At 42.4% G+C, this 13,362-nt stretch overlaps 1 non-coding gene across 1 annotated transcript; it reads right to left on the bottom strand.

Moving 5' to 3' along the window:
* Positions 1-8,569: 8,569 nt before the first annotated feature.
* LOC138460008 (U1 spliceosomal RNA) lies at positions 8,570-8,730 on the bottom strand. The gene has a single exon (XR_011262777.1). It is a non-coding gene; the product is annotated as a U1 spliceosomal RNA (small nuclear RNA).
* Positions 8,731-13,362: the final 4,632 nt, after the last annotated feature.

The raw sequence follows: 13,362 nt of genomic DNA, 5'->3' as shown, positions 1-13,362 counted from the left end.
GGTTTGGAGTATTACTGCCCCCATTGAGAAGTGGCCGGTCCATTTGAGCGACAGGTGTCTGAACAAATAAATATATATATATATATATATATATATATATATATATATATTTATACGTGCATTTTTAAAGCACTGACACAACCCACGGGCATCGAGGCTCTGTTACAGGAATTGTTTGTTTTTTAGTTGCGTAATTGTTTTTTTTTTCTTAGTTGCATATTTATAACGCGCTTAAATACCCGAAGGTTTCTAAGTGCGGGCCCGGGGATCAAACCTGTGTTGCTTTGTGTCGACTAGCTTCTTTCTAAGTTGAACATGTTGCCGCTGAGCTATCCTCCCGGGACAATAAATGCAAATCGAGCAAATAAATATATGAAATTATGGATTCCCCAAGAGCGTGCCTTGACTGTGTTTTCTATAAAGCATCTGGTTCTCAAGAGAGATAAGGTAGGAGGCGTGCTAGGGAATTATTGTGTTGTAAGTTGAGAGTAGCAAGATGTGATACCAAAGAGTACAGCTGCAAGGTCAAAGCAGCTATCTGGGAGTGCCAAATTGTCTGGTCTCATGAGAAAGCTATTTTATTACCAGGCGGGGTGGAACTTGTTCTCATTCACTCCCTGATTGGGTTCTGTCGGTGCTACGCACATCACAAGTAGGCCAAAATTACCATGACCAATAAGGAGAGTCCATTGTTGCAACAAAGTACCTGAATATAGTGTACCAATTACATCACAGTGTTTAAACGGTCCGATAGCACAGCAAGTAGAGCGCTTGCTTTGACATCTGTGCTGAGGCTTCTGACTCAGGTTCGAATCCCGCAAGGCCAAACTCAGCCTTTCATCCTTCAGAGGTCAATAAATGAGCACCACACACTGTGGGTAATAATAAGCAGTGCTCAGATACCTGAGGGTTCGTAGCGCTATATAAATGCTAAATTAATATTATTATTTTCTGTTGACTGTACAATTAGGTCATCTGGTAAGGGGTTGTATTTAGATATGCACGACCAATAGGGTAATGAACTATATGGGATGTTTAGATTTTTGTATAGGTGTTAGCCAATGGGTAACATGGGATTATGTTGTATCTGATATGTTTTGCTTTGTGGTTTTTGACTATAACAGATGTAATTTGACATGATATGATATGATATTATATGATATGATATGATATGACGTGGCATTTATGGTGTGCCTGTACACAAGTGTTTCTAGACGCAGCATAGGTGTGTCGAGCTTGGGTTAAGTTTGCAGTGTTAAGGGACTGACTGACACTCTTGGCCATATTTGCATGTAATACAACTTTGTTCTTCTTGCAAATAGTGCACTTTATATTGGACCCTTTGGAGTTATTTTTATCGATCGGGTTTTGGGTCTACTCTATGAATTTGGTAACCCGATGTGATTCCAGATTCTCCGTGAGACTGGGGGCTATCCCGCAGTGTATCCTGGGTTGTGGCACCCATATGCAGTGAACAGTCCTAGTGAAAACTATGAGGAGGTCTGCGGGTGCCATGCTGCCAGAAGGCCTGCCTTATCCTTGGAGCCAACTGTGGAGGACATTGGAGGGGAAAACTACATCATAGGAGCTCAGAGGAACACTTAGAACGTGAGTGCACTCTTGAAGGAAAAAGAAAAAGGGGTGACACATGTACTTTGGGTGTGTATGAGAGTGTGAAGAAAGAGAAGGAGAATGTCCCTGATGAAGAGGAAAGACCCTGTGGTGACATACAATACATTTTGTGAGTAGTGAATCCCCCACCTGCTGCAGGGAATAATATGTCATAGTAGTGTAGTAAAGAGAAGAATTGATGTGGGATATTTCCTCTTAGATGAAGAACGATAGTGTTGTATTTAATGTGGCAACCCTGCATATAGAAGAACCAGTATCCCTCTGTCCTAGAGTGAAAGGGTTGTGAGGAGGGTTGAGCTCCCTCATTTCAAGAGAATTTCAAGAGAATGTACACACAATAAGGATCTACACCACTGTGTAAATAACTGTTTTAATTTGTTGATTTTGTTAATTATTGTGTGTATCAGAACAGGGTAGTGTGAGTCGGTGGTTGCCCATTTGTGGGAATATGGTTTGTGATGTGATGAGTGCGAGAGAAGAAATATTTTTAGGTGGGCTGGGTTTGTATAGTGGGTGTGGAAAGGGGGAGTGATTTTGTTGAAGTATTGGGATGGTTTGGAGTAAGATGCCAATGAACCGATGGTTGATAGGTTTAGGATTTTAAATAAGGTTGGATTTGAGAAGGAGTATGAATACTCTGTTAGAACATATGTGTGCAGTGCTGCCATGTTACAGAGAGATCATGGAGTACCATCGCAAATGGGTTCATGGGACTACAGGAAGAATGTTTAAATCTTGACCCAAGGAGAGCATGAACAATAAAGCTGTCCTCAAACACTTGTATACAAATTTTGATTAAAAATATAAAGGAAATGATTTGAAGAGCAGGCAGAATATACTTGAATTGTGGAAAATGTTTGAAGATGTAGAGAACACCCCTAATGACAGCAAGGAGAGAACAGACAGTAGGCTCTGTTCAGGCATGGTACCCACCGCCACCACCACCGCCCACCTCCTTATGGGTGCTTACCTCTACAGCCTGCAGCGGGATACACCAGCCCCAAGTATGTGCAATGATACAACACATACCGATTGATTATGGAAGTAGAAAACAAGGTGCAGGTGAGAATTAGAAACAGCACTGAAGAAAACAGAGGAGGATCTAGAAAGAGTGTTGCAGGGACAAAGCGAAGGGTAGAGTGCAGCAATAGGTGCAGTGTCATTAGGGATATCCAGGTATCAAAACAGTGAAGAATACCCCAATTCAAGGGGAGATCCATCGGTTTCACTGTAGTGGGGCACATGCGCCAGTAGTGGAGATTATGACTCGGTAGGTGCCGACAGAGAAGTGTTAGTCGCAGAAGAGGGGTGATTGACGGAGGAGGAACAGATGGAAGATCAAGGATCAGGAAAAAGGGCAGGGACACCATGGGGCCCGAGACTTAGAACTCGCCACAGCCGAATGGCCTTAGCAAAAGGCAAGAGGGGAGGGAGAACCTTGCAGGCTACTAAAATGAGGGGACATTTCCTGTTGTTGCACAAGGGACTGATCCCAGCCCACTATGTGCCCTGGCTGCATTTGGATCAGAACAACTTAATGAAGGCACTGCCCTCACTCACAGGTGGGCGGGCCAGTGGATATATTCACTAGACAAACTAGACAGCAGGGACCACATGGGCTGTAGGGACATGAAGAGTTAGTTTGCAGTGTTGTTGTGGGAAGAGGCAGACAAAATATGGAGAAAGTCAAGGTATTCAGGGGTACAGATGAACAGAGATGATCATGGCTGTCGGAGACACATATTGAAAGCTTTGAGGGTAGCATACCCAGACTCAGCTGACATAAATTCCATCATGGCCATACCATGAAGGCAGATGAAGACCCTGCACTGTATATTAATAAGATTCATGAGATGTGGGGAGCGGAAACAGGGGAAGCTGGGGACAAGAATATAGCCATATTTTATAACATGTTATGTAAGTTCTTAACAAGAAAGTGCAAAATGATTTAGATAAGGTCATTGGTATCGAGGCGAAGGGATGTACCGAAATTCAGGGACAGTGATATATCCATTTACAGGGATACATCACTGTAAATGGAGACAAGGGAAGGACAAGGAGATAGCAGAGCAAGCGCAATGCCCAGAAACAAAACTGGTGCAGAAGAAATTAGCTAAACTGAGCATGGGAGGAGCTATGATTACTAGCTTTACAGTAGGGCAGCCAGGCTTGAGACAGGTGCAGGAATGGGTCGAGGGGTACACAGATGACAGAAGGGAAATTGGATGTTTCCAGAAGGGAAGAGGAGGGTTTCACAGAGGTAAAGTGGGTGGATTCAGAGTGGTGAGGTCTAAGTTTGGTGGACAATACTGGTAATGTGGGAGAATGGGACATTTAGTGCAAGAATATAGAAGCAGACCATCCTATTCTTTTTATCCTCACACCTACTCTTGTGGACCAGCATTCATGCTCACTTATCACCCGCCATCAAAGATACTGCCCCCAGTTACCTTTTACACCGCAGGTCCCATGCCCGTCCCAACCCAAAGCTCATCACAACTGCATCAGTTTCAGTACCCAATGCCCATGCAGCCAATTCAGTATCAAGCCCCGAAAGTTGCACAGTGATTCGTGCAGAAACCACCCCCGCACAGCCATGGGATAATAATTTCTCGCAACAAGGTACACGGAGATGGGTTAAAAATCCCTTGCACCCAGAAACAGTGATGCAGTACACCGAAGCAGGTTTTCTAGTGGGGCAACCTCTTCCCACTTCCTGGAACACACACCTATGCCAAATAGGACATCCCACAGAGAAATCTGACATGCCAAGTTATGTCAGACACTGCCAACTCGGAAGAGGAACCTCAGGTAGGAGTGTGGATAGGAAATAAAACATTTACATTTATGGTTGTCACAGGGGCTACAAAGTCTTGTATTAGGAAAGAAAGGTTTCCTGTGTAAGGTAAGATAATGGACATGCAGGGATTCTCTGGGGCAATTACGTTGGTTCCTTTCACTGAAGATGTATCAATCACAGTAGGCACACTGGTGGTGTCATCTCCATTATTGTGTTCAAGAGATACCCCAGTCAAACATTTGGTCAGGGACCTCCTAATTAAATTGAACATGACCATTGCATTTACAGAGGAAGGCATAGTGTGCTCAATGCCAGGCATATAGCATGCTAGGGCTGCTGCAATAACATAAGCACATTACAGTGACAGTGCCACAAGAGGGGTGCCCTTACATCAAGATTTGTTGGTTTAAGGGATGACAGTTTTGTTGGGCTGGGTGCCCAGAATAAACAGATGAGGAAAGGGACCAATGGCACACAGTTTTGTGCATTTACCCAACACAGTCACTTAGTGACGTACTGAAAGAATAGCTGTTCAAGGATGCTGAAGACACAGGAGAAATTATTTTCAAAATGTGCATACCCTGCAAAATCATGATCCAACACACCGAGGTACCCCACACCATGCTCATTACAACAGCATTTCCAGCACACTCATAGGAGGCTATGGAGGAGCGGCTTGGTAATGTATGGACCAGAAATCCCCATAATGTGGGATTATTGAAGAGTATAGGGGCTGTTCACATGACGCTCAAGCCAGGCGCAGTATTACCCAGAGTATTACAGTATCCCCTGTCACGAGTGGCTGATGAAGGGATTTATAACACCATTGTAGCATTATGGCAACAAAGCAACATACAGCCATCAGACTCCCCATGCAACATAGTCATATATCATGTGAAAGAAGCTAAGGGTTGCACTTGGATGTTGGTACAGGACCTCCGCTCTTTGAATAACACTATAAAGGCAGAATTCCCAGTGGTCCCTAATCCTTGCACAAAGCTGCACACTTTACTGTCATTGATCTAAAGAATGCATTATTCTCCATTCCACTGCACCCAGATTCCCAATATCTCACAGTGCTTACTTACCATGGGCAGAGATTCCAGCACCCAAGAAAAACCCATGGGTACTGTGAGTGCCCAAACAATTTCAGCAGAGTGCTATAAATGGATTTAGGTAAAATACAGGTACTGAGCACAATCATTCAATATGTAGATGACCTTTTGCTCTGCAGCGTTATAGAAGAAAAGTGTAGGACATATTCAGTGACACTGTTAACATTACTTACAGAAAAGGGGTACAAAGTAGACAGAATGCAGTATTGCATTAAATAGGTATAACTGGTCCAAATAATATCATCAGCAAGAAGAAGAGGAACCCCATAAAGAGCAATAGCAGTACAACACACACCACAGCTGAACACATTTAAAGAGATTCAACAGCTCTTAGTCAAGTCATGGATTCTTTTTTATTATTCCACTTACACCAAGCCCTTTTTGCAAGGGCTAAAAGAAGCATAGAAAGTTAAGAGAACAATTACCTGGAGAGAAGGAATTATCACATGCTTTCAGGAACTAAAACATGTGATCAGCAATGCCCTGTTGTTAGCAACACCAGATTATGCAAAAAAACATTTCCTGTGCTCACATCCTAACGGCCAAGTAATGACAGCTGTTCTCACACAGCAGACATAAATAGGACACTATCACAATCACAATACAAACATCTTCTAAAATCACAACAGGATGTCCAGTGACATTATATGTGCAACACACAGTTTTTGCTACTTTAAAGAGAGATTTGTATGAGCCCTCAGTACACAGAGAGCGGCTGGCTGGGAGGCCATATTGCCCAACTCTTCCATTCATACTGTCCAATGCCGCACATTGAATCTGGCCAGCTTCATTGCAGTTTCCATACAACCAGAAATGATATGGTAGGTCATTTAAAACACACCTGTACACCAGTGTGTCTAGGCACAATGAGTGCCAGGTGAGGCAGTGCACGATTGTGCACCCTGTGACCTCACATCCTCTGGGCCAGCCCTCACTGCCCCTATGCCAACCCACACACTTCATTGCTTTATATCTAGTGTTGGAATTGTGGCATATTTAACCACTTTTGTGATCTGCTATAATGTGTCTGGACGAGAAGTCCTGACTGATTTGCTGATGACATTGTAATTGATGCCAGGATTGAAAATCACATATGAAATACAGTGGGGAGATTTTCTCATGTCAACAGGATTACTTTTGTGACCATCCTGGAGTAATTTGATGTTCCTCTACTACTGCGAGTGAAATTTTTGAGAGAAGTCCTGACGTTTTATAAATCGGCCATCATTGACACTTTAATACTTGTGTTCGCCAACTTCATGAAGTTGAAATAAAAAAAATAAAAAATAAATATGAAAAAATATTAAAAACATTTCCTGCACAATATATCCAGAGCGGTACTGAACTGCATTTCATGCCCCTAAGCGATAACTTCGGCCATATGGCGCACTATACTAATGCACCGTCATCTAATTTACTTTAACTTTACATAGATTTTTGCAAAGATCAGTCTAATAAGCTGTTACCATCTATTTAACACCATATCTATTTTTCCTAACAATTTTTAAAACTTCCATAGTTTCATGCCATGCCCGCTTGACAGTCTGTCCCAGAATTCTTCTGCAATCAACCACTCATTATTGGCTGTAAATCTGTCCAACATTATAATTCTCAGCTGGACAATTTGGTATTTTTGAACGCTTAGCTAAAACCTCAGCAGTAGGCATCAAATTGAACCTGAACTGTAAAAAAGAGTTTCTCCAGTATTCATTGGTAAATTAATACAAGTACATGGACACTGCGCCTAGCAATTTATCACCTTTTGAGAAACTCTGATACATGGGGTATCCACTCATTTTATCTATGGTAAAGATGAAATCGGCTGGAAATAAATATTTTTTTGTTAAAACAGTATTTATTTTCAACAAATCCAATGACTGCTGGATATCATTCAGAATCATTTCTGCAAATGTCCTAAATCTGTCAAATACACAGGACTGCCCAATCTTTAATGTTTCACTTAAATGTTAGGATCTTACAGAAGTGCCATCCCTTCTGAGACACTATGCCCAGTTTGTATTTCAAGACCGCAATGGGCAAACTTTATGGTAAATGAAGGCGCTTCTTCCAGATCCAGACTTCGATTAAATCCCAATCGAGGGCTCTCACCATACAAGAAGTTTCTAACCCATATAGTATGGATGGCAATAACTTTAACTTGCAGAATTCAATTAATGGAAGTACGGAAAATCTCCAATACTTGTTGATTTTGTTTATTTGCGGGACACATTTAGTAGTGTGAGAAACTAAAGTGTGTGACCTGCAAGTTCCCATGGATCTCTTTCTCAGGTGCTCACGGCATAGCCATCACCTTTGGATCCCGACTCTGGGGGTAGAGCAGTGCAGGAGAATTATCTGGGTGACGGGTCTTTGGAGAGTGGGGGAGAGGCAGCCAATGGTGAGACGCAGCATTCCCCCCTTTCCTGTACCCATGCCCCATCCAATGTCCCAACTCCACCCCCGTTCTGCACAAACACTGGGCGAGGAAGCGGGTGACTGAGAGTAAAGAGGCTAACCCTTACATATTTCATTGGATGTCCTGCTAATTGGGTAAGGCAAAGTCTGGTACTTGACTTTAATGACATACATTTGATACTCATTAGCTCTCCCCACACAGATAAAAGATGGAACATAGAGACACCCTCTTAGCAAGGTGGAACACGAGAATGAGCATATCTTCTTGTGGCAGAATGACCAATCAAGGGATGAGAGAAAAGGGTATGGAAACCCAGGAGATCCCTAAAGGAGGTTGTTGCCTCCGAAGAGCCATGAAAGATCCGCAGAGAATGCCAAATCCCAGACAAGAAGATTGCATTGTGTATCAAGGACGCCAGCGATTCTCCCGGGTGAACAACATAGTTGAGGAGGTGAGGCCAAGCCTGTGGTATTAATCTTGACTTGTGAATTAAAGCCGTAAAGACAAGAAAGGAATGCACATATCTAGTGAGTTCACAACATGAAAGGCTGGTGTGTATTAAGGAAAGATTGAAGTTACAAAAGTGTATCTTTTTTTTTCTTTTGTCATGGGAAAGCACGAATGCAGACCCCCACTACCAGAAATAATGCAGTTAGTATCCCACATTTGGGGAAATCGCAGGAGTCAGCAAATCAGATGTGAATGGATGAGCTCACCCTGGGCGATCTGCCTTTCTGATCACAGATTCTGCCCTGCCAGGTAAGTATTGCAACAGTATATCTCACGATTGAAGGCTGCGTGCGTGCTGATGAGACGTGAAGCAAGGCAGACCTGTGGTGAATTCCAAATCACAGATAACTGTGAAACCAGTGATACAGAGTAGTGGAGGGGTCCGGAAACAGGAAACAACACTCGAAAGTCTCTGCAAAATATGTTATATCTAGTTATAGAGCAGCAATGAAAATGAACTACTTTAAGAGAAATATTTCTATGGACATTTGTGCTTATGATACTGAACTGCCAAGACTTGATACTGAACTGCCAAGACTTATGATACTGAACTTCCAAGACCAAGAGACACTGGCCCAAAGAAGTCAAGAGTGTGAGCTGAAGAGTAGGTCAAAGTGGTCCTGCAGAGGTCTATAGTAAAAGCATTGCATATTCGAAGGTCTTCAACATCCATGAAAGGTCCGAGCCCGACTGAGGGAGAATGGAAGTGTGATAAGTTAGGGGAAGGGAACCCCTACATAATGTGAATAAATCTTGGGGAAGGGAACCCCTGCAAGTGTTGTGATTGTGAGGTCTGAGCTTGGCTGAGGGAGATCTATGTTGAATCAGGTACTTTTTGGTTGAAAGGTCCGAGCCCGATTGAGGGAGACCTATGTGAGCTATTCGCTTTGAGACGTCCGAGTCAGTTAGTGACTTTAACATGGAAGCCCAAGTGGACTTCGATCCACATTTTGAATTGCATTTGTTTTGAGAACCTGAGCCAGAGTGTGTCATCTTGTTTAATAGGGCTGCCTTACTCTGTGCTGTCCAACATTGCCACATTGATTCTTTCTGCTATAACACTGACTTTTCTTTGCATACATATTCCTCTTTACACACTCTTTGCATAAGAGCTAGGGCAGGCATTAGGTTTTGTTAGTATAGGCCATTTTGATTTGAATTAGACTGACTAGGATTGTGTTTTCTTTATTATTTGATGGTAGAGACTACTCCCTACTTAGCTATAGGGCAGAGTAGATGGTTCGCCAAACCCCAAAAAGATAATAAAGGTTTTAAAACGTGTCCCCCCTGTGTCAGTGTCATACTTGTGATAGCATGCCTCCCTTACAGTAGACATATTTTGAAATTTGGTTAATATTAAAATGTTATTCAGAGCTGCATTTAGTGTAAATCCCAAATAAATACCTTTTGCTTGTTACTACCTAGGAAAAATGCATTAAAGTAATTCAGTTTGGATAAAATGAGTGCTCTGGCTAGAGTAGAGCAACTTGTTGTAGAGAGGAAAGGTCTCATAGCGTTTATGGGTTTACAGGTGTAGACTGTAGCGGAGGCAGTCACATTTACTTGCTTGGTTAGGGTTAACGATGAGTCAAGATAAAAACCTAATGTCTTGACTACCTTGGAGACCAGGGTATTAATGTTGTATTTGTCAGAGGCATTGTATCTGGTGTCAAATGTGTTTAGTTTAGCTTGGGAGCCAGTGCGCAGTAATTCTGTCTTCTCGTCATTTAAGGAGTGGCCATGGGTGGCCATCCATGCCTGAATAATGAGATATATTTTGTTTAGTAGTTTGGTGTCCAGTTCATAATTCCTGAGGATAGGAATGGGGACTTGGGTGTCATCTGCACAGTTAGTGTAGGTGACTCCCAAGTGGCCCATATCATCAAACAAAGGCTTAGTAAAAAATTGTACAGCCTCAGAGACTCAGGGCCCTTTGATACTCCACAGGTCACTGGGGCAGGGTCTGCAGAGGCTGTGGGTGAGAAGTCTCTAATTGTTCTGCTGTTGAGGAAAGATTGTATCCAGGCCGTGGCTTTTTCAGAGAAGTGGTCTGATGATGTGTGGTGGTCACACAAGACTTCATCTGACAAGGTCAAAAGCGGCTGATAAATCTAAAAACAGAAGGAGTTATATGTTCCCTTTATCTTTTTGGTCATCTATTTGGGTTTTCAGATCTAATAGTGCAGTTTCTGTGCCATGTCGAGGTCTGAACCCAGAATGTTGCTGGCCCAGAAGATTCTTGGTTTATAGATGTGCTTGTATTTGTAAATATGCAGCCCTGTCCAGAATTTTCAGAAAAGATGGTACAGTGGTAATGTGTCTGTAGTTTGTCGGGATTTCTGGGTCAAGGTTAGGTTTTATTAGCAAAGGAAGGACCCAGCCATCTTTCAAGTTAGGTGGGTCTGTACTAGTTTTGAATGAGGAGTTTATAAATGTGGTGATGGAAGGTGCAAGTTCCTTAGCTGCATCTTTAATGATGTTAGCTGGGCAGATGGCACCCTGACAGTGTGATGGTTTGAGGCTAGATATTATATTTTCAACTTCTTTAATAGACAAAGGGGTAAAATTGAATAGTTTTCACAGGCTTAGGAATTGTAGGTTTAGGCTTAGGTGAGGCAATACTTATTTTTTCCTTTTAATTTTGGATTGTAGCATCAATATTTTATCTAGTAGTGCTGCTTGTATTTTGGTACACCAGGCCTTGTCCTTGGAGTGTGGGATGTTTTTACCCATGCATCCGAGCCCTACCTCAAAAACTGTGCAGTACTAACATGGAAAACATCATGGTGGCCAGAGCTTCCCAGAAAATGCACAGGGAAGTGCATGAAGAATAGGCTGCCACTCATTTTTGCCGATGTTATGGGCACAGAAGGGCACTGCCTAAAACCACCATTGGACTACCCACACAGTAGTCTGAAACCATTGGGAATGGCAATGCTGATTGCCAAAAGCAACCTAGAATTGTGGGGAATTCATTTTCTTAAATCCCAAAAATGGGTGCAGTACCAGTACTCACCACTATCAGAAAGCCGGCGTTTTAAAACACTAGATCTTTTTTCTTTTTGTGTAAAACTGAATAAATGAATGAAATAAATGAAGGCAGGCCAAAGAAAGACTTACTGAGAGGTGGATCCAATGTAAAGTTATATTCTGAAGTGACTTGAATGTTCATAACAAGACTGGCTGAGCTCTGCAGGTCTGCAGCAGCCTAACTGAAACTGGATTTAAAACTACCAAAAATCTAAATGTTTAAAAGAAATGAGTGACCTACTTTTGAGTGTCACATAGGTTGCAATTGTTTTAATGTCATAGTTCTAAACTTAGAATCAGCATTCTAGCTGCATATGTAAACATTGTCTTGACTTAAACTGGGTAACAAAAAGTGACATTTTATCTGAAGCCTGGCTTAAGGAACTGAATTCTGCCCACCAGCTACCCCCGACAGGAGATGAGACTTGCACAACAGCTGTGTTCCCAGGCCTAGCTGCCCTTTTGCTGCTCCCACCAAAAGGGATATGACACTTCTCTGATTGAATTACCTGGGCTCTGCAGGAAATTGAACAAAGCCCTGTCCTGACTCAGGCAGATGGTTTATTGCAGGGGTAATAAAAATGACTTCCTCTTGGCAGAAACTGGCAGGGGGAGAAACTGGAGACAGAGGCTGAGCTTGAAGAAAGTGGAAAAACTGGTTTCTGTACCATGTGACCTGAAAAGACACACCCCTCTAGCCAGAATATGGTTTTAGAAAAAGATGAATAACTCATAGTACGGACTTGTCATAATTATTTAAATGATACCATAATTCTTGTGATTTTTCTGCCCACATTTTAAGAGGTTTTTAGAACCGGTGGCATGATCTGGGGGCAAGCTAGCAGTTAAGAGGGTATTACTTAAAATGTATGCATGTTAAAAATCTGACACTTCATCAAGTAATGTCCATACTCCTTGCGCACATGTGTATAAATTTGGGGTAATGTCCGATATTGCGAAACCAGTTAAAAAGTGAAATATGTTTCCATTTCTGAATGCAAGCTCCCAGGAAGAGCAGATTTGGACAGGGTATACCTCCTGTGATATGTGATGGGTGCATGTAATTTTAAACAAATGTGTACCTGTGCAAATATGTCTTTTGGGTCAAAATATAGATTGTGTGTAATTTGACAGGGGTGGGTTCTCTGTACCATAAACAGACCTCATCATGATGACACTTCATTTCATTCCCCCAATCAAGGGGAAGAGGAGGAAGTGGCCAATGACAAGTGGAGAGGGGTAGAGCCTAGTGATGCTGCACACACACCCATTTTCAAAACACATAAAAGCAGACAGTCAGGACAGATAGGGACATTCAATTCCATTTGCTGCAACGCGCTCTGCCGGACCATACAACATTCAGAGATCCAGACTTCAAATCCATCAATCTCCAGAATCCAGAGAGGCTAGACCAGAGAGAGCAGAGCTGACCCAGACCACTGTTAGCAGAACCAGAGAGCTGACCCAGATCACTGTGAAGTGCCGAGACCAGACCAGAGTCCAGTCTAAAACCTGACCAGATCCGTGGCGAGGCCCATTCTAATTCAAGAATATAGTGTGAGTACCTAGCAGAACTGTGCAGAACCAATCTCTTAGTTAAAATAATATAATTCAATCTATTTTAATCTAAGTAGAACTGCCTCCTAACTGTCACCTGTCATTTGTAAAGCTGTCACCTGTCATTTTCTAGTTGCAAGCTGCACTTGTCACTTTGAATTTTAACATTCCAAATCCGAAAAACTACCTTTATTTAATCGCTCATATCTCCGTGACCGTTTGTGCTAGAGACTTGCAGTAACTTTCTTCTGAAAGCTTAGAATCTTGGCTTCCCTACGAACCTAGAAACGCATTCGCGAATT

The sequence above is a fragment of the Ambystoma mexicanum genome, chromosome 4p (assembly GCF_040938575.1).
Source record: "Ambystoma mexicanum isolate Mex_15411 chromosome 4p, UKY_AmexF1_1, whole genome shotgun sequence".
NCBI lineage: Eukaryota > Metazoa > Chordata > Amphibia > Caudata > Ambystomatidae > Ambystoma > Ambystoma mexicanum.
Note: the sequence above shows the minus strand (reverse complement) of the source record. Positions and strands in the feature narration are given on the sequence as shown.